This window comes from Nycticebus coucang, chromosome 18, assembly GCF_027406575.1.
Source record: "Nycticebus coucang isolate mNycCou1 chromosome 18, mNycCou1.pri, whole genome shotgun sequence".
NCBI lineage: Eukaryota > Metazoa > Chordata > Mammalia > Primates > Lorisidae > Nycticebus > Nycticebus coucang.
This window is the reverse complement of record NC_069797.1, coordinates 27233764-27259365: the sequence shown is the minus strand read 5'-3', so window position 1 is coordinate 27259365 and position 25602 is coordinate 27233764. Positions and strand designations below refer to the sequence as shown.

The following is a 25602-nucleotide window of genomic DNA, read 5'->3' as shown; positions in this document are numbered from 1 at the left end:
GCCCCCCAACCCAACTTCACCTTATCTGTTCAAATAGCCAAATGGTGTAAAATAATTATGGGGCAGAATCAGTGGAAAAATCCAGTAACATGAATAACCAGAGTAGATCAACTCCCCCAAGGAACGATATGGTGGACATAACTAAAGATCCCATTCATAAACAAATGACTGAGATGTCAGAAATTGAATTCGGAATTTGGATCGCAAATAAGATTAATACAATGGAGGTCAAATTGGAATTAGAAATTCAAGAAGCATTTCAAAAGTTGTCTGAAGAATTCAATGAATTCAAAGACAAAATCACCAATGATTTTGACACATTGAGAGAAGAACTTGCAGCCCTCAAAGATCTGAGAAATACAGTAGAATCCCTCAGTAACAGAATGTTGTATAAAATGTATTCTTTAAGAGACTCTTGGCATGTTAAACTGCTGGCCTTCCTTATGAATTCATGATTTACCTGAATAATGGTTTCAAATTCCCGCCTTCTTTAATAGTCTTAAGAGCCTTCAGATTCAATTCATTTCCCCTTTACACTTTAAGGTAGATATCCAAATATAAGAATCTCTTCTACTTCCTTCTATTTCTAGAATCTCTTTCCATAGCATCATATAGATCACAAACGTGTGATTTCATACAGCGACTTCTACTTTCGATATGTTCTACTGGTAGACATCGAGTTCATAGTAGAATTAACCTACTTAAACCAATATTTCTCTCCTAGGTCCTATCTTGCCACCACGGGCTGAGGGAGTCAAAAGTTTATCACACTATGACCGATGCCTGGCTTTAAGGAGCCAAAGAAATGTAATGAAATTAATGTAGAGTCCTGGACCATCTATTACTTGAGCAGGGTTAGAAAAAAAGTATGGTCAATATAATGAATGGAAGATTGAAGTAATAGGAGGGAATTGATTCCTGAATTTGAAACTATTGGACTCATTCATCAAAGCCTGCACATGTGCGTGTCTGTGTGTATAGAGAGGATGTCTAAAGTTCGTGTGCAGTTTAAGTTTCACTACCTTCAGGAATATAAGTGCTCTAAATTTAACCCCAATATCACTTGATGTTTTAACTATATATTTATTTTATACATATTTTAGTTTTGGAATGTTGAATAACATTATTAGTTTTATTTGAGTCAGGTACTCTGATTGAAACACTAAAGGCTGACTTGAATATATTTTGTATTCAACATTCACAAAACTAAAGTAAGTGTAATAGAACTTTAGGTTTTATATCTAGGTTAGAGTAAGGCAACAAAATTCTGTAGGTGAGATGGATTTGAGGGTCTGTGTAATCTTGAGAGTATAAATGTCCGGGTAGGGATAAAACTTCCAGCTGTGTCAGACTTCCAAGGTCCAAGTCAAAGGCTGCACAAAGCAACGGAGGAACCAGGTAATAGCTGGTTACAGATAAAACCAATGGACCATTTCACTGAGGTAAACATACGGTATGAAGAAAGGGTGAATTTCTAAAATGGGATGGCAGGGGAGGACAGAGGGACCCAGAAATCCCAACAGGGGCAGAGGATCTGCTGGGATGGTGGGTAGGGGCTGTGGCTGCCCTCCTCCAGATGTCCCTTCCCCACCCTCAAAACCCCTTTGTGACTCTCCTGTCCTCTGTGATGCAGGCCTGGGGCTACAGCCAAGCCTGGGCACCCTCAGCACTCAGTTGCTTCAGGCAGCCCCACTCTGCAGACAGTGCAGCAGAGTCTCTGTTTTCTGAACAACTATCCTGAGCCCTGGCTGAGTTCTGCTTCTGTTTCACATTGTTCCTTTTGTGCCTCTGCTACCTTGTATTGAAAGCATTCTCACCAACACTCTGGAAAAACTCAGACATCCAAAAGGTAAGGAGCTCCCAAGAGAGATTCCCTGTTGCTGTTTCCCAATCCCATTCTCACATTTCTAAATGAGTCTGATTGGCTTAGAGAGTGAAAGAGCATCACTCCTCCAGAGAGAGACGTTGGCCAGGGCTAGGGGTTCAGGAGGATGAAGGCTCCCACTTTAGGCTCACAGGCTCCCTATCTGGTTGTGGGGAGGTGACTAAGATAAATACCTAAACACGTGACTTCGTGATTCTGGATTGGCATATTGAGAAAGTGACACTTGATTGTCACTTTCTCATGTTTGGTATCACTCAGCCAACCCTTCCTTCAGGTTGGGATGCTGAGGAGAGCAATGTCCAGACCATCTACATTCTGTCGTCAGAATACAGGGTCCTCTGAGGGAGCAGATGTGACTGTTGGTTTCTGATTCTGTGTCCCCCTTGAGCAGAGAACTTCTGAGAACTGTAAGAGGAGATTCCATAAAAAAATCCTCTCTTGATTTTCTGAGAGAAGGAATACAGGAAATATTCCATCACTGTTAAAAATGGATAAGAGGAATAGATTTATATTTGAAAGAATGGGGAGGCCCATTATTCTTGGATAATGAATGTCTGAGCCTCTCAGGGAATAGGTGTGAGAAAAGCGAGTCTCAGCCTCTCATTCTTTCCCTTTTGTTCTCAGCAGCATCAGGGCAGAGCCGATAGGGGAAAGGAAGATGGAACATTGAAAGGTAAGCTTCTGGGTATTTGACTGAGCTCTCCAATTGTGAGTGTTACTGTTCCCTCCGTGAGGCCCTATGTCCATGTCTCAGAGGATGTCAGTTGCTAGATACAGTCTCCTGGGAAAAGAGAGCCCTCTGAGGAAGGTTCCTAGGAAGACATTAAGCGACAAGAGACTGCACTGTCCCTGCTCTGCCCATCTGTGGGCAGGAACAGTGACTGACTGGGCACTGGGAGTTCCCCAATAGGTGGCCAAGGGAGATGTCCAGGAAAGACTAAGGGTTGGTTTGGAGTCAGCACTTCTGTCTCCTGACTGTACCAGCACTTTGACTTCCTGAGGGCTCAGCCTCCTCTTTGAAGTAAACACTGAAGTCTGAGCTTCACGTGTTGGTTTGAGCAGCTTGTGGGATAACGTACTTCATACATGAAGTCATCAGAGTACCATAACCCCGGGGTCTCCCCTAAAGGCCCTTCAGTATGATCCCTGTGCTACTATCTTCCTTACATATCACCTACTCTCCAGTTTTGCCACTTTTGGAGAGTTATGTAAATAGAATCCGAAGAGAGAAGGAAGCTGAATTCTACTCTGAAAAGGTGATGAATCTTTCTTTGTCTTTCCTGGACCCTTTGGAGAGCATGCTCTATACATTTTAGGGATTCAGTGCGTCCTGCAATTGTCACGTGAGGTGGTAGCCATGGGATGGTTGATGTGAGTGACGGGCTTGAGATGAGGCCACAGAGTGTATTGTGAAGTCAAGGGTGGGATGAGTTGAGGTGGAGCAGGCTTCAGGCAGCCCCACCCTGCTAGACGAGTAGGCTCCCCTTTCCTTGACCTGGTCCTGGAAGCAGTTTTGTGCCTCCTGTCTTCTGTAGCCCCCAGGGTATCACCGTGGTACAGTCCGCATTTGTCAGCTGTGTATCCAGACTCCCCGCGTGAGACGTGCCATGGAACAACTGCTGAAGTCGAGCCACTGGTGTCCTGGGAGTCCATGATGCTGCTGCTGCCTCCTCAGGCCTGTTCACTCCTGTGGTTTCCGTGAGACAATCTTCAGCCACTCTGTCCTCTGCACTCCCAGGAAGCCCTCCGGGAGAATTAACACCAGGCTCTCTATCCGAACCATCTTCACCTCCACACTCCATTTTCTCTACGGACCTGATGACCCCCTTATGTGACTTAACTTCACCCTCACCAGTCAGTCACTCTCTGCTCCCAATGCCTGATCCTCCTTGGATTTCACATTCCCAGGGGACATTCTGCACCCAGCCACTTGCCTTTCTCCCTCTTTCACCATGTGACACTCAGGGAGCAGATGTTGTTCTCTAATCAGAGGGGACTTTCTCTCTCAATACGGTCAAGTGATGTTGATCTCTGCCTTTCCTGAAATGTCAGTCTCTTACCAAGTTTATCCCAGAAAATGGTCCCACTGTTTCAACTGTTGATCATCAGTAACCAACAGCCTGTCTACTTCACGACCACCAGATGGCACTTTAGCTGTGACTCAACCTGAACATGTTTTCATCTAAGGAAGCTTGTTCTGGTGACGTTCTCACTAGATGGTGCTGATGAGCTGTCCTCTATGTCCCGGCATTCAGAGGCACTAACTCTCCAAGCAGTGTCAGAATTCTCCTGCGGGAGCCTCCGTCTCTGGAGTTTCTTTCCTTTTCCATACTAAGTCTTCATTTGTGGGAGACCCTGCAGCCAACCTTCTAACATCTATTTATCTTTCCCAGCCCAAGTCTGATGTTCTGGCCCTCGTGGAGAGACAAGTTTAAAACCTTCATGATATGGAAGGAAAAGGAGAAGAAAACAGGTTTTTTCCCAAAGCAACTTAGGCCATACTTCCAAGTACCAAAATTTGCCATGTATAATGTGCAACTATTTGCCCCCATTTTTGTGGGAAGAAGAAGAATGCGCCTCATATGTGAGTAGTACAGCTTTGGGATGGGGGTGTATTCCGACTCCCATGTGGGGGCCCCCAGGTGCTATTGTGCTTTCCTTCTGGAGCCTACTGAGTTTATTGGGCTCCATCCAGGAGAATCCAAGATTTGGTGGGAATGAGCCAGTGTGGCCTCCGCCTAGTGCCATGAGCAAGGGAGGGGGCTGTGGTGGGGCTGGCGAGGCAGGCCCTGGCCTTGTGGGGTGGAATCTTTCTCTGTGGTGTTGCTGCACAGAGGGGGTTGGGAGCCCTGCGCAGAGGGTCTGGGTGTCCTGTGCAGAGAGGGTTTGGAGCCCCACACAGAGGGTTTTGTGAGCCCTGTGTGGGTCTCATGGACCATCATGGCTGCCTTTGGGTTGAGCAGCTCATAAGCTCCTGCCCCAGTGGCCACATGTGGGAAAGTTGTTTGTGGCCTATGAAGTGGTGAGGAGCGAAGGGCTCCCGGGATCAAGGGAAGGGGCAGCATTCACAGAGGGGTCGTTGCAGAAGGGTGGTACAATCTGCATGTTTACAGAGGAGTGTTAGCAATCCTCTCATCTGTCTCTTCTGGCCAAGAGCTGGGTTGTGTTTTCCGGAATGTTTGGGCCAAAATCGTGGGTGCACGGTATACATGGCAAAATATGGTCAATTTTTCATGGACAATGTTAGTATCATTTGCCAGCAAGCATGGCTCAGCAGATTCCCTTCCTTTGTGAACCAGCAAAGGCAAACCAGAAGACCTGCACGTGGACAGCAGCTCCTGTGTCCTAAGAACTTTGAGGATGACATAGAGCAAAATGCATGCAGCTCACCAGTCACTGCAGGTTGAGTCCCTGCCCTTTGTGGTATTTGTCCAGGTGACTGGTCCTCAAAATCTGTGTTCTTTAATCTCAAATACCTTCATAGCTAAAGACACCCAGTAATTAACCATCTCCAAAGTCTCTCTATGTGTCAAACACTGCCCAATCTCCATTTCTTAACTTTCACTCAGGTCCAGTCTCAGGCCCAGTTTAAATTTCTGCTCCCAGTCCTGACACCTGGTTCAAATCCAAGATTAGGTTCTAGGGAGCATGTTTTTTAAAAATTCCAGAATGAGTCACAACGCATTATGCCATCTGACATTTCCCACCTGATCTGGAATGTGTCACAGAAAGAGCAACAAATTATGTGGGGTTTATACTCTGTGATCAAGAAATCCCTGGAAGACTTTTCTACTCCAGTTCCCAACATTCCCCAGCCAGTCCTCCAAGGTTGTATTCCAACCCCCATCCTTCTGGAGATTTTTCTCTCAGCACTGAGCTTCTGAAGAAAACAGGGCAGCATCATCTCAAGAGAATTTTGGATTTAGTGAAACTGGTAGCTTTCAAGAGAGGTACTGAGAAATGCTTCACTTAACAAGTATACTCAGAAGGATCGGGAACTTAGCCTGAGGAATAGCCGAAAAGATCATCTGCTGAGTGATCTAGAGAGGTCTTCAGATAAGGATCGGGGCCTAACTCTCTGAAAGGCCTAGAAAATCAGGGAATAATTCCAGGCCCTCAACAGCGAGCCTAGGTCTGAAAAAACTGGAACACGTGGAACACCAAATTCTGTAGGTGGGATCTCCAAGCCCCCATGTAGAAGAAGCTCTAAAGCTAGTCATGTAGAAGAGTTTGGGACAACAAATTCAGTTGCCAGCTGGGATTATCCTCACCTCCCTCCTCACCTCTCGGCAAAGGAAGGACAGTGATTCCTAAGACAATCTCCGTTTCATGCCAAGCATGAGCCAAGAGAGAACTTATAGTTAAGAATGTCAGGCAGACTCTTCTGTGCCCCACTAAAGGAAGCATAGACAAGATGCATGAGGACGTGCTTAGGAGCACATGTCTTCCCCCTCCCTGTCACTGAAGGGATGGCCTCCTACTGAACATCATATTAGAAAGTAAATGCTTCCTTGTTGGCAGTGGATTTCTAAATGTGGAATGAAACAGAAGGGGCAAGAAGATTCTCTCCAAAGGGCAGCCCCCAATTTTTCAGGACTCCTTCCCACCCATGGCCAACGGTGAGACTGTGACCCATCCGTGACCCCGTGCAGGTTGCAAGTTGACCAGGCACCTGCAGACCCCCATGTACTGCTGAGATTGCAGGGTCTCTCTGCTTCCCTGCATTTCCTGAGAGGAAACTCACTCCCTTGAAATAAGAATCAACAGATTCTTCCCCATAAATGTTCTCCTAAGAGTCATATCTTTTCTCTGTGCTGATTTGAGGGCATAGGTTTTGGGGAACCTGGCGTGTATGCTTAGTTAGAATGGTAGGAGTTAGTTCACTTCTTCCTATTTGCTTATTTTGGCCTCCAAATGTTGACCAATGTGCTGGAGCTCTTGTAAAGGAGTGCTTATTGTGTCCCCCCACACCCTCTTCCCTGTCTGAGGAAGTTTGAGCAGATGGGCTGCTTCCCATCTGTTGGCCTGCATGGAATCACATTTCAGCTCACACCTTCTCTCTCGTCATCTGTTTTATTTCCCTTACAGCAGTGGCTGTCAACCTGTGGGTCGCAAGCCACAGGATCTGTATTAAAGGCTGTATCGCATTTCGAACATTGAGAACCACTGTTGTAGAGGATGAAACAAGATAGCTCTTCCATACATGTAGAGAAGGACAAAGATATGTATGTATTACAGAAAACAGTGGTTTAATCATGTCTCAGAAAACGTCAGTGAGTGGAGGATCACACAGGTGGGTGAGGGTGGGTGGGAGTGTTGGAGGGCTTATTGCTGTGATGGATACTGGGCTGATTGAAGGAGGATCTGAAAAACAGGGTAGTTGGTGCTAAAGAACCTGTTATGTGGGGCATGCTCATGTGTCGTGGAAGCACACAGGTATTTGGACCTTAATGGTGTGATGTCCTCACTGGAAAGTGAGGAACAGAAAAATATCACAGGCTTAATTGATAACTGGGTCCCGAATGTGGCCACTATTTGGATGGATAAGGTGCGTGTTATCCTGGAGGTAGGTGAGATAAAGAGAGCGTTGCTTGTGAGGAGATTGCCAATAAAAAAAGTTTATGTGGGTTGGGAAGAGGGAGCCAGGGGACATATATCATGCTAAGAGAAAAAGAGATTCAGGCTAGAGGAAGCCAAATAGTTAAGTGGATGCAAGTCAGGATCCTCTTTAACACTATTGTGCTAATGTTGTTTAATTGCCAATTGCTGCTTCTTGCAGGTTATTCATTTTGCGTCTACCTGCTCTGTGACCTGACAGTTATTTGCAGCCTCTATACCTGTGTTGTGTGCCAGTAGCCACCCCAGTTCTACCACTGTCATCCCTCCTAGTCTAAACTCCATGGCCAAGCACACTTCCAGCAAAACCTCGACCCTACGACAAGCTGCCCATATTTTGACTCCCTGTTTCTGAATACCCAAGGGATAGTGGAGAACTCACACAAGACAGGAGCTGTAATTCATGATGCTGCATTTCATTTGGACTCTCAACAATCTTCAGTGGTCCTGTCTTTCCTGTTACCCATGGCAGTGCATCCAAACCTTTGCCACTCTTCACCAACTCACCACAGAACTCTCATTAAACTCCCCTAGTAACATGCGTGTCATTTCCCCATTCACAGAGAAATTTAAACCCAGATGGACTATTCAATATTTTCCCTTGGACATCATTTTCAGGTACCTTCCTCCTTTCTGTTCTTTTTCTCTCAAGACACAGAAGCAAAGTGCACCTGCGCCCAACATGCCCTCTCCTTATGTTCTACTGTCTTCATAGTCATATTGATCATTGAATCTTTCAACTGCTGCCTTTTATCTCCAACATCTGGCTCAACACCAGCTCTTTTCCATTAACAAACACATTATCATCTCTTTAGTCATTCAATGGATCCTTCTCCATCTTGTACCCAGTTCTACTGATGATGGAATTTCTGTCTTCTTTTCTCAGCCAGACTTCTTTATAGAGATGTCTGGTTACTGGACCCAAAGGTATATTTATTATATGCAAATATGATTGTGTTGATCTCTTTATTTTATTTCAAAATAATATGAGGCTACAAATTTTTAGATTACATTGTTCTCACTTCCAAAGTAAAGTTCGAGTCATAAAAGAATCCTCACGCATTTTGACCATTAGGTGAGATGCCCACGTACCCTCCCTCCTCCTGTCAATCATCCTACCCTCTTCCTCCTGGTCCCCGCCCAAGTACTAGAATATATTTCTGCTTTATTGTTCATGTAAACATGTAATTGTTTATAAATTGGTTCAAGTTAGTATTGCATACATTGGATATTCATTCTTCCAGTCCTGCAATACTTTACTAAGAAGAATGTATTTCAATTCCATCATAAGGAGAAATCCAAAAGATCTAAAAGTTGATCTTCCCTATGATCTCTGAATTCCATTATGAGGTATCTACCTAGAAGAACAAAAATTTTGCTACAAAGACATTTGCACCAGAATGTTTATTTCAGCTCTATTTCTAATTGTCTGTCTCTTGAAAATCACTTCCTTCTCTCTCCACCTAACACATGATGTTCAAGTTCTTCTTCATGGAGAAAACCTCAAAGTCAGAGTTCAGACAGTGGAGGGAATCCTCAGGGGAATATGTGTGACATATACTTATCAGGATCTGAGTATACAAGCAAAGAGGAATCAACCTTGGAAGAAGGTTAGGTTAAGAACTTTGTGCTATGTTCATCAGGTACTAAGAATTACTATAACAGATGTAGGTCATACTAATCTTTCGTGACAATTGACATAAGCAATCTTTTATATGATGTAAACCTAGATATTTGGGTACTTAAGTTAACAGACTGATAAATCCCGTAATACTTTGAGGGCAACCACAAGGTGATAAGTGTTAAAAACTATAAGAAAAGTAGCACTACAAAAACACGTGGTTGTTCTAATCAATGTGGAAACAACAAAAAGTGGAACCAGAGGAGAGAGGTTTCTGAACAACGGTATGAAGCAGTGATTTTAATGATCATTAATTAAATTATTTTTGAAAAAATTCAAAGCACAGTAAGTATATTCCTTTTTGAAAATTCTCCTTTTTTGATCAGCATAATTTAAGTGCACAATGGAAGTTTAAGTATAGTTTCAAGTGTGACACAAGGTAGAAAATTTGAAAAACACTGGTATGGAACATAGAGATACACAGTAGTGGATGCCAAGAGGTTGTCAGGGAAAAGATAATTTTTGCTAAAATCCTGGAGAAAGAGGGCAATAGATCCTTCCACTGCAGGAAGAGGGCCCTGTAGTTCCATCAACATGAATGCTAGAGGTGCATTAAGAGCCACTGGGCATGAGTGTGATGGTGCTGGTGAGTTTGTCAGAGACAGAAGTACCAAATCCTTCGCCTTGCCATCAGAGGCAGAAGCTAAAGCAAAAGAGGTGCTCCCTGAACGCTTTCAGGCTTCCTGGTAGTAAAGCTGATCAGTGCTTTGACAAATAACATTTTTCTGAAGAATCTTATTAGGATGCATCATCAACTGTGGGAGTGGAAGATGTATTTGTAGCTCCTGTCTAAGATGCTGTACTTGTGTAAGTGCACATTTACACACATGCACACACAGAGACTTCTGAACATGGGGGGACCTTTGAACTGGGTAAGCTAATCAGATAAATTCCTTGCTGATCCTCTTCTAATGGACAAGATTCCAGTAAAAAGCTATCAGAAGGGGATGGTCCTCTCTGTGTCCCTCTCGCTTTCTCTGTCTCTCTGTCTCTTTCTCTGTCTCTCTCTCTCTTTCTCTGTCTCTCTACATTTTTGCCATCTGAACTTGAGAACTTGGGTACTGGAGTCAGGACAATGTATGACTCCAAATTTTGCCACTAGCTTTTGGTATGCGTTTAGGTAACTCAAGTCACCATTTCTTCATCTGATAAATGACATAATTCTAATTAACTTTTGGGGGTGTTGTGAGGATCAAAGCAGACGGAGCATGTAGTGCAGCTGTTAGATATCTATCCCTTAAGTTCCCTGTAAGGAAGGATTTATTTTCCAATGTGCATAGCCCCCAAGCTTTTAGAAATGTTCCTGGCCCTTGGCCTTCACTGTATGTGCAAAATGAGAAGTATACAGCCAGCTGGTCTAGCCCCCGCTAGCAATTTTTCTGGAGGCAGCACACTGGATGACAGATTCCCAGTCCCTATTTCTGAGGCAGGGGAAACAGGACTCACATGATTTAGAAGGAAGAACCCCAAGCTTCCCAGCTCTGGAACAGAGGTGATGAAGAAGCTGTCCTGGGTGGATCTTGAGCATGAGGAGTCTACTATCCTCCCAGTGATGCAGGGTTTGACACAGCATAGTGACAATGTGAAATCCTTCAGCAGTTTATAAAGCATCCTGAAATGTGGCTCCCCAAAGTCTTCATTCAGGCCAAAGTCAGAGTTATTGTTGAGAATAGACGTATCCCTTCACTGTGTCCTGAGGTGACACTGTGGCTCTCGGATAATACTTCACAGAAGGACATGTGAGTAGTGAGAGTTAGTCCTGGAGAGCTTCTCCAGGGTCCACAAATGGGCTGGACCTCTTAGGTAGGTGGGCCCCTCTCTCCAGCTGCCCATCATCAATTGAGAATATCCACCTGGGACCGGCAAGAACTATGGCACACTTGAGCTCCTGATCATTCTGTAAACCTCACTGAAGGCGTTTCAGGTGTTACGTATGGCAAAGAAAGTGAGTTACAGTTCATTCATTCCTCTAGGATTTGACTTGAGGATTAAGGTGGTGTTCATACTTTTTTATGTAGTATGATGATGGGAGGTCTCCTAAAGTTTTAGATTCCTTTAAATGAAAAGGGTGTAGACATTCTCTAGTCCACTTTTACAACAGCTCTGATTAGTTGTCATGAGTCTACACGGTTGACCACATCTTATGATAAAGAGGTCACTACCTCCTGTAGATGACTATGATGAAGACTGTGACTTCTGGCTGTGCCTCAATCCTGGATCTCCCACTTACTGTCTATAACTGGCCTCAGAGAGCTATTTAGTTTACTTATTTTTCAAATGGGAATGATAATCATAATGGCATCCTGAAACAGTTATGAAAACCAATTTGAATTAATATCTGAACATCCTAATATAAAGCCTGTCCCATAATTAGCACTTATTAAATCTTAACTGTTGCTATACTAACAAACATACTAGTATAATTGTTGGACAACTCACCCAAATCTTCTATCAGACTCTGCCATTAGTGTCTGCTCAAAATCTGTTATTACATCTGTGTTCTATTTACTGGATACCCATTACAGCGAAGGAATTGTGCAAGGGCATGGAAGAAGTCTGTAAGAAAGTGATTCTTTATCCTTCAACTATTTGCAACTATTTTCTGTGGACAATGATTACAGCTTTCATTAGCTTACGAAAGGAATCTTGACCACCTCTCTCCCCCTAAACAGAGAACATGTGGGGTTTTCCTTCGGGTAAGAGAGGCTAGATTTAATTGTCTGTTGGAAAAGTCCAGGCTTAGTTAATTCCCAGCTCATTGAATAAGTTTTCAGAAATAGGAATAATTTATGAAATGTATTTGATGAATAAGCGAATAGGAATAATACCACATGTCCTTAGGAGGAAATTTTAACTTCAAAGCACTTTAAGAAAGAGAACAAAAAACTGTTTTGAGATTATCTCTATCATGTTTTTTTTTTTCTTTGTCTTTGTTACTTCGTTCATTTTACAGACTGAGTCTCACTTTGTCTCCCTTGGTTGAGTCCTGTAGCGTCACAGCTAACAGCAACCTTCAGCTCTTGGACTTATGCAATTCCTTGCCTCTGCCTCCCAAGTAGCTGAGAATGTAGCTGCCCACTCAATGCCCAGCTATTTTTGTTGCCGTTTTGATGCTGCTGTGTTTGAACACGCTACCCTCTGTATATGGGGCCGGTGCACTACTCACTGAGCCACAGGCGCTGCCACTCTTTCATGTTCTTAAACATTGAGAACAGGAGACAGTGTAAAGAAGAAATTTAAATGAAAATAAAATTTATCTGGAGAAAGCAAAAAGTAAGTGGCAGAAAAAGGGATTTAAATCAGCAGTTTAGACAGAATTGGCAATTCAGTAAAATACGTCAGTACTATACAGGACAGAATTCACAATCTTTCTTAAAGGAAAAGGAAAATGACAACCAGTGTAAAACAAGAAAGAAAGTTGGGTATAAAGAGTACATGGAACTCTAACTTAAGAAAGATAGTATTTGCACAGAAAGTAAAGAACAAGTTGAAAAAAAGAAAACATGAAAGTTATAATAAGGTGAATCAAATATTATAGTGAATCCAAAAATCTCATCACAGATTGAAAGCCTCACCACATTGTAGAGCAGCAGTTCTCAACCTGTGGGTCACAACCCATTTCAAAGGGGCTTCTGCATTTCAGATATTTATATTATGATTCATAACAGTAGCCAAATTACTGTTATGCTATGAAAATAATTTTATGGTTAGGGTCACCACAACATGAGGAAACATATTAAAGGGCTGCCATATTAGGAATGTTGAGAACCAGTACTCTAGAGAACCTTAATGAAAACCCCCTGCATGTATCCTATTGATATTTTGGTATTGTAGGGGTAGGAAAAATTTATTTTCAGAATAAAAATGTCAATGCTAGAGAATAATAGATTACTTAGAAAGAAATAGAAAACCAAACAGGCTTGAGATTTCTCCTGACAAAACACCAATGACATAAAATTATCAGAGTTTTAAGTGGAAACTCTCACAACTCAATATTCTATACCCACCTACACTAACTCTTCTGTACATGTGATTACAAAATTAAATAAAATTACTGAAAATAGTTTTTAAAATATAATTGTCTTGGCAGCAGTTTGCATATTGTGCATAATCTATATCCTATATTTTTGAATAATTCAACACAGACCATGAATTTGAAGCCCAAAAAGGAAACCAAAGAAGAACACATTCTAATTCTTAGATTACGTAAAGAGAACTTGAGTTATGGCTTTGATTTCTGCTTTATAAATAGAAATTCTACGATGAACTAAATATCTGCTGGCAGAACTTATAGAAAGTAGAAGTCACTGCATCAGATCACACACTTGTCATCTATATGATGTTATAGAAAGAGACACAGATCCTTAAAATTATAGTTAAAATAAGAAGTGTATTGAGGTTGGATATCTACCTTAAAGTACAAAGGGGAAATGGATTAAATTTGTATGCTGTAAAGACTATGAAAGTGGGTGGAAATTTGAAACCATTATCTAGGTAATTCATGAATTAATACCTGAGGCCAGCAGTGTAACATGCCCTAAGTCTCCTAAAGATTACAATCCATAAAAATATAAAAACAATTGTTGAAATGTAAGTTTCTGAAAAGACTTGTTTTCAAGGACATTTTTATATTTGACTGACAAGCAGAAAGGGATGCTTAGAGTTTAATATTTCTACCCAAGTCTTTATACTTGACAAAAGAGTACAATAGAATATTTTGTGCATTTTCTCAGCTTCGAAATTTTTACAGCAAATCACAGAAACCAGACCTCAAAGCTGAATTGCAGTTTCTTATTCTGTCTGCCCTCTGCAGCTGCAAAAAACAGCTATCCTTTGTTTTTATTTCCAATACCCCTTTTGCTAGAGAGGGCCCAGTCTTTAAAGCCAACAACAGATCATCTACAAGCCCACATAAGACAATAACTCAATTCAATTCAGGTGGGGGGGAGGCGGAGCGAGGGAGAGGAGAGGAGGCGAGGGGATTGGTGTGCTCACACTTAATGGACACTGTGTCAGGGTATGTGGCACAGCTTTTGTGTGTAGGACACAACTGCAAGAGAGGACTCTACCTGAGAAATGCAAATATTGCATCCCAGTTGTTTTTACACTCACATTAACCAGAAATAAAAAAAGAAAACCTAAACAACGGATCCCAGCAGACAGCACTGACTGGGGGTGAGCTGGACAGCTTCTTTTTGCTTGTCCAGATCAGTTCTTCTTTGCTTTGCACTGTGCCCGGAGCTGTGGGAATCTTCTGGCAGGGTCAGTCAATAGAGAGCTGCAGCAGACATTGGAGGAAGGAAAGGGAGGGAGGTAGAAATGTTTATTGATGAACTACGAACTTGTGGCTGCTGCATCTTTAGGAGTTACAATTTGTACCAGGCAGCGGGCCTCTCTCTCTCTCTCTCTCTCTCTCCTTCCCCTCCTCTTGTTCTGTCAGGCCTGGGGGGCAAAGGCCTTCCTGTTCCTAGCCTCAGGATTTTGTACTATCCCTGGTGGATTCCCTCCCCCTCCTGCATGCCTTTGTAAATAGTGCCTTTATTAAAGTTTGCTTATATTAACCTTTGATAGTTCTGTTTCCTGTGAGGATTCTTGTGATAAATGGTATCTGGAGTGGATGCAGGAATCAAACCCTCAAAGATGGAATTATGGAATTGGGTGAGTTTAGCATTTAATATGGCAGGAATCCTGTCCTTCCCCAGAGACTGGCTCAACAGTGATCCATGAAATGCAGTGATATTCAGAAGATCACCAGTGGTGGTTGAGGATGAAGTGAGGGTCATGGCAAGCAATGGGAGATCCAGGGTCTGTGGCAATTAGGATTTGTCAAGACAATAGAAGTATAAAGGTTGTAGTATGAACTGGTTTCTTCTGCAGGCCCTGGAAATCAGCATAGGGGAAGGGGATATTGAAGCCAACAAGCACACACGTGGAAAATAGGAAAACTTCCAGGGCCATTTGAAAGGGTCAATCTTTTCTTTGTAGAGCAGCTGAGGATGAAAATCAAGTCGTGGGACTGATGGTGAGGATGTCGAATCGTAACCCCACTTTGGTGATGGATCCTGCCAGGACTCATCCCTACATCAAGCTGAGATGGGGAAGCTGTAGGCCACTCCAGGGAGGAATGGAATGTTTGAGCACTCACACTCAATGCCAATGACTTTTGAACACCTGTCTCCCTGGTCCCCATCTTCCCAGAAGTTACTTTGCTGTGTTAGGGAATCTCACGGTCAGTGTTAGAAGAAAAGTCGTCCAGTGACGGCAGCTGAGTGCTCACAAGCTGAGGTGAATCTCCTCACATCCCACCCTGACATCCCCTCATTGCCTGTCTAGGCCCTTGAGTTAGTTCTCAGCATCGCACAGATGGGGTGGTACCTGCTTCTGGAGAAGAGAGCCTATATACTGAAGGAACTGCAGGGTGTTTTCAATTTACATCAGCAGGAGTAGAAGAGCATGTTTAGCAGTGAATTCTGAGGATGTGTAGTAGATCTTTATATTTTTTGTTCCTCAGCATCCATTGTGAATATAGGCCCAACCTTCTCATACCGGAAGCAGGACACAGTTGCCCTTGACACTGTTTCTGTTCTCAAGCTCCTCCCAGTTCTTCAGTGTGGTTGGTCCAGATATCTGTTCTATACAATCCTCTGTGGGTGATTACCTTTCTCTGGGACATGTTGACTTCATCAGTCTGACTCACTCCTGTGACCCTGACATCCCATATAGCCTGTCCAGATGTGCACAGTGACCATCTCTTAGTCATGCTGTGACCCGCTGGGATGTGCACCTCTTGCTCTAAGCCCATCTGTTAGAGCTCCCCATGGGAAACCTGCTTAAGTAATGTCGTGGACACCAGTAAAGGCCTAAGCCCATCTCTCTCCTGCTCACCTCCTGGCTGTGCATACTGTCCCTGTGACCTTCCTATTGTCCCTAACTGCTTCCTGTCTTCCTTCATGGGCCTACAAGTCATAAACTTCTGTCATTTCATGTTTTCCACATTGTTTGTGTTGCCCCCTCTGTGTCTCACTTGGCTGGTAGTCCTGCCCTGACATTTTTTTTTTTTTACAGTGAGAACAGACCTCTTTATTAATATATTGAGATAAACTACAGAGACTGAAAGACAAAAATGCATCATAATTCATTCAGCAGAACATTCATTAAAAATGAAAAGCGTTCTCTTTGACAGAATTCTCACACAGAAAATTTATCTGTCTGATATAACATTAAATATTTTACAAATTAGGCATTTCACATTTAAACCTTTTTATAATCCTGGGTTCACTATAGACAAGTAAACACTTCTTTACCAGTTTTACTTCATTTAATTTATACAAAGCTTGCATTAAAATTCTATCACATCTTGAAAGCTACCTGCAGCTTTTCAAAATACAAAGTAAACTAAGTGGAAAATCCTATGCAGCAATCTGAAAACCACACTAAAAGAAAGCAAAGTACGTAAGAAGCATTTCTTAGTACAAATAAATTTAAAAACCTATAGGCAAAAGGCCTATATGCCTCTGTGCCCACTTTCTGAGATGGTGCAGAGACAGAATTCTTACTGAGCACAGTCGGGCTGAAACCAGGGCTGAACCCTAAATAGGCCGATAAAGCCTGGGTACTTTGGAGGTAAAAGTCCAGTACTCAGAAACTGGCTACGGGGACTGGCACCTGCAGACACATCACTGTCAGTCTTTTGGAATCTCCACGCTGTGCTTTTTGTAAGACAAGGTCTCTACCTCCAGATGGTCCGGACTTCAGAGGACGCGTAAGCAAGCAGCCCACTCCCCTGCAGCTGATACGTACCGGTTTGTGGGCATTTGGCTAACAGCATGTTTTTCTTTACTACTCTGTGCGGTATTATAGAAGTTTTAGAAGAATGTGTAGCAGTAACGGTTTTATCAGTAGACATGCGCACTAAGGGAAAGTTAATTTAGTTTAGCATTGTAACCTTTAGGTCACTGTGTAATTTGAGATTAATAGTGTGTACGTGCAGGACGTGCAAGACCGGCTATAAAATCTGGTCAGAAATGAACAAAGTTGCTGTTTGCCGTCAGAGCTTTTAGCCCTCTCTATCTCAAAACATTTCAAAAAGCAGGCCTAACCTCTCAGTCACTGACCAGCCATTCGGCATTAACACAACACAAACATCCTTTATGTGTGCTTCTCCTCATTGGTACAGTCCTACGATTCAACAGCAATCCATTTTGAAACTAATAACGAAACCCTCCAATGTCATGAAAAATCTCTATTATTTTCGTGGTGTACTTAAATGGCAAAGGAGAATATCAGATTGGAATGTACACAACCTGGTGCCAAAGTGAATGAGAATTACCTTCATGCCAGGTGTCATCCACCATGCAGTTACTAGATGTCTTGGCAACCAGTCATTGCAATTTTTAATAACTTATTAAACTAGGCATTTTAAGAAATACTTCTTACCCGTGTATATTTCCATATTTCTAGATACTGAAAGATAAAATTAATATACATTTGAAATGTAGGCCTTTCAATAGGAATCTACATTTAGTCATGAAAAGGATGAACAGAAAAAATTCACACCAATGAAATTCAGTGAACTGATTTTCAAAGTTAGAAATAAAAATGCCCATTGTTAACGGAAGCCCTGCTCTGTGCAAACACAGTGTGGTATATAGTAAACAATCACACATTTGAGGTATTAGCTGGAAAAAAATTACATATATACACCTATACATGGACTCATCCACAGGATACTCACAAATCTATTGGCCCCAACACCAGCAGATAATCAAATTAAATGACGAGGTATCACATATCAACAGGAAAGAGTTACACATAGGGAGTTTACAAAATTGTGGTATATAATTCTTAATATAAAGAGTATGTTTTTAATTAATATTTAGGGGGGAAAGTTTGATTTATATGAAAGTATTTAATACTAATGAAACAAAAAGGAAGCCTGAATTCTAAGACTGCGCCTGCCAGATTATTAGAGAAATGTGCAAGAATTCCTTGAAAAGCCTCATTGTACCTATTTTTTCTATATAATTTAAAATTAGAATTTAAGAACATTTTAGAAGCTACTGCCAGACTACTCTCTTTTCCACTGGCTTGTAGAGAAGTTTATGGATTTTTTTACTGGGCAGTAATCCAACATGGCCAATAGACAAGGTTTTCAGCTATGTCATGAAGATTAAAACTCAGATTTACTATTTCGTTTCATTAGTTTTTCTGTTTAGATAAGAAAAAAAATTATGAACTTCCCTTCGGTTTACTTCACTCAGTATGAAGATGGATAGTGATATGGGTCGTACTGAACCCAAGCTTCTAATGGGAATGGGGAAGCTAAGTAAATGCACGAATTTTCTTCTTTTAACCACTTGGTCCTCTGACATAAAACTTGTTTAACTGGAAAGATGGTTCATTTGGTCCTAACATCAAGAAATGTTTCACTGCCTTAACACAGGTGAGAGATTTTTCTTTTTAATGAAATATGTTGGAATACATTAAAAAACATCAGCATGTCACATGTCTGTATTTTTTTAACTTACAAGTGGAAATTACAAGATTAATCATTTAGTAACTACTTTACATACTAGTATAAATGAATATTTAATAGAAAGAAAATTAAGCATAAAAGTGCGATTAAAGTGAAGGGCTGACATTCCACCTTCCTCCTCCTGTGAACACCTGAGCGGACAGAAAAGCAGAGTAGTTGATTGCAATGGCATATATAGGCCTTAAGGACATCACTTTTCTTCACCAAATCTTTGTAAATCATAAATAGGCATGTAGTGATTATGAAACTAATACGTACTTAAGCATTCAAGTGTAATCCGTTTCCAACATATATATTATTTACTTAATTGATACTAAATGAACGTTTTTCATTGCTGAGAATTCATTTTTCTTATTTGATAAAATAAATTCTGACACTTAGAAATGACTAAATGACTAGCACTAATCTATTCAGGAACTAAGGAATCAAAAGGAGAAAAGGTACTATTTCTTTTCCCCACAAACCCTCAGAAGGACAATAATGTTTGTATACATATATGTATATAGAAACTAGTAAAATAAAACTCACAATCCCAGTTAGAGAAACTAGTAAAACAAACTCAAAAGACTGAGGATTTATAGGTGCTGATTAAAATGACGCAGTGAAATTGCTACACTCATGGAGCTAAAAATAAGATGGAAAATATTGATATTTTTATTAAAAAAGAATAGTAAACATGAACATTTTACATCTCAAGAGATCTAGTCTTCTTACTTGGTAAAGTTAACCCAAAGTTCTTAGACATTTCTTAGTCCTGTACACCAGGATATAGGTGACATTAAGGACTCAATCTTTACTTAACATTTTTGCACCTTGTGTGGTCAGGCACTCAACCAGTTGCTCTCCACAGTTGTTTGCAAATTTTATTTATTAATCATGATTTCCCTAGCATTTTATGAAATGTAACAGAATCAGCAATGCAAATGACATATAATACTGTGCAAAAGTCATGTATGACTTTATGATATACACTTTATATTACTTTACTTGGTAACTAACTTCACTGATACCCTTAAAGGTGGAATTAAGGAAAAAAGAACCTAGGGAACAGAAAGGTAAGTTGGCATAATTATCAACCATAATAATGTAAATTTCCCATTAAAACTAAAAAAAAATAGTTGAAATTTTCATTTAAATTTTTATGAAGTTTCTGATAAATATGAACTTTCAAAAAATTTTAGAATGCTATGCCATTTTTTTTAAAAAAAACTTGACTGTACGGGTTCAAGAAAATATTTAAAATTGGATTTTCTTTGAAGCACTGCTATTTTGTCTTAAAGGTCAGATTTCCATAAACAAGTTGGTTAAGGTGTCCAGTTTTCCTAATATACTATGTTGCTTAGTTTAACCTCCTAATTCAATCAGGAATTTCTACTAATTTACCTGGAAAAGGGGTTCCAAGAGAGCATTTTTAAGAGATCATTTCAGCAGGTTTATTCAACAGATGGCACAAATTAACTAAATTCAGAGAAAACTGCTTAAACAGAAGGAAAAGCCACTACCTAGCATTTTCTTGCTACCAAAAATCCACCAAAGATATGTTCATGTTCCATTAACTGAGTATGAAGTAAAATCATTAAAATATTACAATTGTTAAACACAGAAGACAAGAAATCAAAACTTTTACATTCGATACATAGGCACCAAAAACCTCAATTTCTAGCTTGTTTTTTCTAGTTCCTATAGGATTAATAAAATTATTCAATGATGAATAGATTTTTAACTCAGAATTTTTAAGGACGACTTGCTTTAAATCACTCTTCTACCTGCTGCCGTACTTCTGTTTACTGTTGCATGTGGCCAAACAGATCCTGCTCTGATCCCGTAAGTGCCCTGTAATCTACTTATATGTTTGAAAGTTGGCATAGGGTTAAAGGCACAAAGCTGTATTTTAGTAATAATTCATACTACTTACTTGTAAAGAAAATCCATTTACATTTGGATCCTGCTTAAATGATGACTAAGAAACCGCAATTTCTGTGGGGAGAAAAATAGGTGGTCCTCTATAAAGAATACATTTTAGCAGCCTTCAAAGAAATATACATGAACATTTGGGAGCCTTTTAATTACTGAAGTTGCAAATGGCATAACTGCAATCTACTGTTGAAGACCCTTTTAATATAATATGTATAGCCATTCCCTCATTTTTCTCTTAAAATCTACCAGGATAGCTTTTCATTTCTATGCATGTATATGTATAGTAATTCATAAAACTAAACAGTAAACTGATACTCTACACCAGTTCATTTATCTCAATATATATTTTAGAATATAATGGCAATAATAAAAATATCAATTCCCTCTAAGCTGATAATGCTATAAGATTTAATATAAAGTTAAACAGTTTCTTTAATTTTTGAAAAAGTTTCATGGTTTAAACTCCATATATTTGACACCTTGACAAGAAAAATGTAATTGTGTCATGTAACATTTATTCCATCAATTTAAACTGAAGTGTCTCATGGAGCTAAACATTAAAGAATTTAAATAAAAGGAAATAATCTTTATGTACACAAAATGAACATTCCATAAATATTTACATGACAAAGGAAACATCACTAAAACTGGAAATTGCTACAGGTGTGACAATCTTCTCTCCGGACATTTTTAGTTAGGAATCATATAAGCTTGGAAAATGAAAATAATTGCATAAGCATAACTAAAATACTAATTTTAGTTTTCAATTCTTACTATTTAAAGGAGCCAGTGGGTAATAAACTGTCCAAGATTTGGGAACTAACAGCTCAGATTAGTTTCTCATATCAAATCTGTTTCTTCATCTCTCATGATGATACTAAACTTACAGAAAAACAAAAAAGGTATACATAAAAATTCCAGTTCATTCTCCTTTATGAAGACTGGTCAGCCGCTCTAATTCCTTACAGTTGTCCACGCTCAAGGCGTCCGCCTTGCTTCAGAGAAGATCATCACGGTACACTTTTGCTGCATACTGCGTATCTGTTTTTTGTTGTCTTTCTTTCCAGCAATTATTTCAAATATTAGTCCCATAATCTTCTACTGCACTCTTTTCAAGCTCCTTTTTTTATCGTAACAATTTTATTTTTGTTCTTCAAATTTATTTGCCATGTTCTTTACTTCTATGTCATGTCTCCATTGCTACCTATTCCCCTAATTAAAAGGAAATGTAGCAATAGTTTTTTTTTATTATTATTAAATCATAGCTGTATACATTAGTGAAATCACTGGTAACATGCGCTGGTTTTATATACAATTTAAATATTTTCATCACACTGGTTAACATAGCCTTCCTGGCATTTTCTTAATTATTATGTTAAGACATTTATATTCTACATTTAGTAAGTTTCACATGTGGCCTTGTAAGATGCACCATAGGTGTGGTCCCACCAATTACCTTCCTTCCACCCATCTTCCATCCTTCCCTCCCCTCCCTTTCCCTTTTCCCCTTTCCCCATATTCTTAGGCTATAATTGGATTATAGCTTTCATATGAAAGCTATAAATTAGTTTCATAGTAGGGATGAGTACATGGATACTTGAGCAATCAGATACTTTTACTGCCACTCTTGAGATACTTTGCTAAGAACAATATGTTCCAGCTCTATCCATGTAAACATGAAAGAGGTAAAGTCTCCATCTTTCTTTAAGGCTGCATAATATCCCATGGTGTACCTTCTGTAATAACATTCCTTTATATTCATTTTTAAAGTCCTTGTTGACATAGTAAACAACACCCCAATTTTCTCTCTGCATTTTAATGGTTTGCCCTGATCCAGATCTGGGATATAATGGGCATCAGCTGGATAAACATAGAAAACCCTCCATCTCTTCTTTCTTCCTCTCTTTCATGGCCACTATGTTGATGTTGACGTTGTTAATGGCTGTAACCAGCTCGTCCATTTCATAATGAATGTACACTACCTGAAGGATATCCACCACCAAAAAATACATTAAACAAGTCTTCTGGAGTTCTATCAGCTTGACAACCTCTATGGAAATTAAATCTCCCATTGTTTGGGTGATTCTAAGCTTGTTCTTCATTGCCTGTGAGGTCCTATTGTTTTCGTTGTTCTGGATTGCTTAAAACAGCATAAGAGTTTCCAATCTTTTTAAAAGCATCTATTGCTCCAGGTGTATGGTTTTTGTCTGGATAAAACTTCAAAGCAAGTTTTCTATAAGCTTTTTTTCAAATCTACATCATCAGCATCTTTCTAACTCCAAGTACTTCATAGTAATTTTTACATTTGTTTATGCTGAGAACTCCGTCTATTTGGTCTTTGGTATAGCCTTTTCCACCTTCACCACTACCAGATGTGCTGTCCTTTGTGCAAATAGGCTTGCTTTGATCACCACTTCCTGACGGTTTTCCGCAAGGAGCGCTATTTCCAGCTGTGCTTCCATTTTTCATAATTATTTCCAACAGTGCGCGTGGCCGAGGGCAGTGGGCGGAGCTTCCCGGCTTCGGCAGGAAGCGCTGGGCCTTCTCGGGTGCCGGCGTTCGGGGCCTCCCGGGGCGATCTCCACACATTTCTCCGCCTCATCCCGGTTCCCCTCCATGGCCTGCAGCTATGGCTATGAGGGGCAGAAGCCGTCCCCGCGGAGAGGAAAAGCCGCCCTGCCAGGTCCTGCAGCGGCGAGCGAGGAGGAGCACAGGGGACCACGGGGCGTTTCCGCCTCCTCAGGGCGGCCTCCCCGCCCCGCGCCAGCCGCTTCCCTCCCTACCGGGACGCGCTCACCTGGCCGTCCTTCCGGGGCAACCCCAGCCCGAGAGCTGGCCGCGGCCTGGCTGCCGGTCGCGGGAGGACTTCGGTTAGCCCGGGCCCCAGACCTCCTGGCACGACTCTCGTGGACAGGGCTGGGGAGAGCCCTGCCTAACTTTTATCCTGGATAAGACTCTCCTAGAGAGTGTAAGTTATCTTTTTTCATTTTTTTTTTATTTTCAAACTTCTGCAAAGTCAATCAACAAGTGTAGGAAGGAAAAAGTGTAAAAGTTATTCTTGCATATTTGGGGAGAGTGGTTTTCTTAACAGGAATAAACTTAACACAAGGCAGAGCTACAAGGGCCTCTGTGAATATAAATAAGTTTTCTGTGAAAGACATACTGGTTACAGGTCAGATAAGTAGGCATTGGTCCTTTCACCCAAAATAAAGAAGTTCCCCATGAAAGGCACATTGTAAACGTCCCTGACTTAATCCCTCATAGCTGTAGCCAGGCAGGGCTAGAGCTTGTAGCCAATCTTCTGAGAGTCACAAGGCTAAAGAAGAGAAGATTATAAAAGTTGTAAAATGAAGAGGGATAAAACATAAGGCCATCAGTACAAATTTATTTACATGGGTGTACTCCCCCAGAATCTGGGATTTCTTATGCAAGCTCAAGTGCTCCAGAGAAGCAACAATAGTCAGTTAGACCTTCTGATTGAGACTTGGACTCAATGGTGGCCCCTGTAAATGAGTTCAAATTATTTGACTTCCTCTTGTATTCTGTGACCAAAGGAGACCAAAGACAAATGAAAATATTATAAGAACTTATGTGTATATTTTCCACTCCCCTTTAACCCTAACCCCCAGCCTAGGAGAGCCTGAGCAAAGCACCCTACAGTCAACACATCAAGACTTTACGATTATCCTTGAAAACTTTCATGGTGTCCATGTCTGTTGGTATCTGGGTTTTGAAGAGTTAGGTATTCTAATCTTTGCAGTCTGGGCATTTGTACCCATTCTTTGGTACCCATGGTATTTGGTAGGCCAAGGGATTTGAGTGTCGTGATCTAAGTCTTTGGTCAGTGCAGCCACGTCAGCACTAGGGAGTTCACTAAGTCTAGTAACACCATGACTCCTACCGCCTACTGGTGGTACCGCCTTGGTGGACCTCGGTAAGGCAGGGAGAATTCCATGGATTACCATCTCACTCTCTTCCTTCACTTTCCACAAAATAAGAGTCTTATTCTCCATGCTGGGGTGCTAGGAGTTGGGGGAGCGATGATGCAAGCCCTTCCCACAGCCATCACTGCACTAGTCACATCAGACTATGTAGCCTGGCTACTGCTGGTGTTTGTTCAAGGCCCAAGTGCTCTTTCATCAGCAGGTCGTGAATCCTGCCAGGGCTGGGTCCTTCACTTCAGGGAAGCACATACCCTTCTGGTTCAGGGTTAAGTCTAGTAATGAAATCTAGGAGCTAAGGCCTGCAACCAGGGACTTTAGGCATCTGTGTGGTACTTTATTTTATAGTGTGACAAAGTTCCCTTTACGCTTCCCTTTCCTTTTCCAAAGTGGAAGTAGCTTCTTCCTGAGCTGCAGTTCCTGGAGTTGAGGTAGGGGTGATGTGAGCACTCCCTTGGCCACCACAGCTGGTTTTCCAGCTATATACACTCCAGGTCCACTGGATCGAAGCTCAGAACAGCACTAAGACTTGCCCAAGGACCACAGTCCTTGTGGCCTGAGTATCTTTTACGTTTTTTTCTTGGCCTCAGGCCACTTTCATGAGCTGGTGCTGAGCTAGCTGAAACTCAGGTTCTCACTACAGGGGTGAAAGATTCCTTTCTGGGACTGGTCTGAATGCTGCCTTCATGGGTGCCAGCAGAATTCTGCCCTGTGTTGTTTCCCTGTGACAGGGTGGCCGTGAGTTCCAATACGCAGTCCTACAGTCCCCTGTCCTCCTTTCTCCAAGCACATAGATTCTCTCACCACACAGTGCCGGCCTGACACCTCTGGAGGTAAGGTACGTGTTGTCAGGTTTTGTGGCCTGAGAAAACCATTTTTCTTACCTTCTTAAGTGACTTTTTACATGCTATGATGGTAAAAGTGGGTACTGTGATTGCTTGTCTGATGTTTGGTTCTTATAAAGGTGTTTGTCCGCGTGCATAGTTGTTCAATTTGGTGTTCTTGCAGAGGGACAATCCCTGGAGGG

The 25602-nt window shown here is 41.3% G+C and overlaps 1 pseudogene; it reads right to left on the bottom strand.

The window, feature by feature from the left end:
• Positions 1-21631: 21631 nt before the first annotated feature.
• LOC128571256 (dnaJ homolog subfamily B member 14-like) lies at positions 21632-23252 on the bottom strand (annotated as a pseudogene).
• Positions 23253-25602: the final 2350 nt, after the last annotated feature.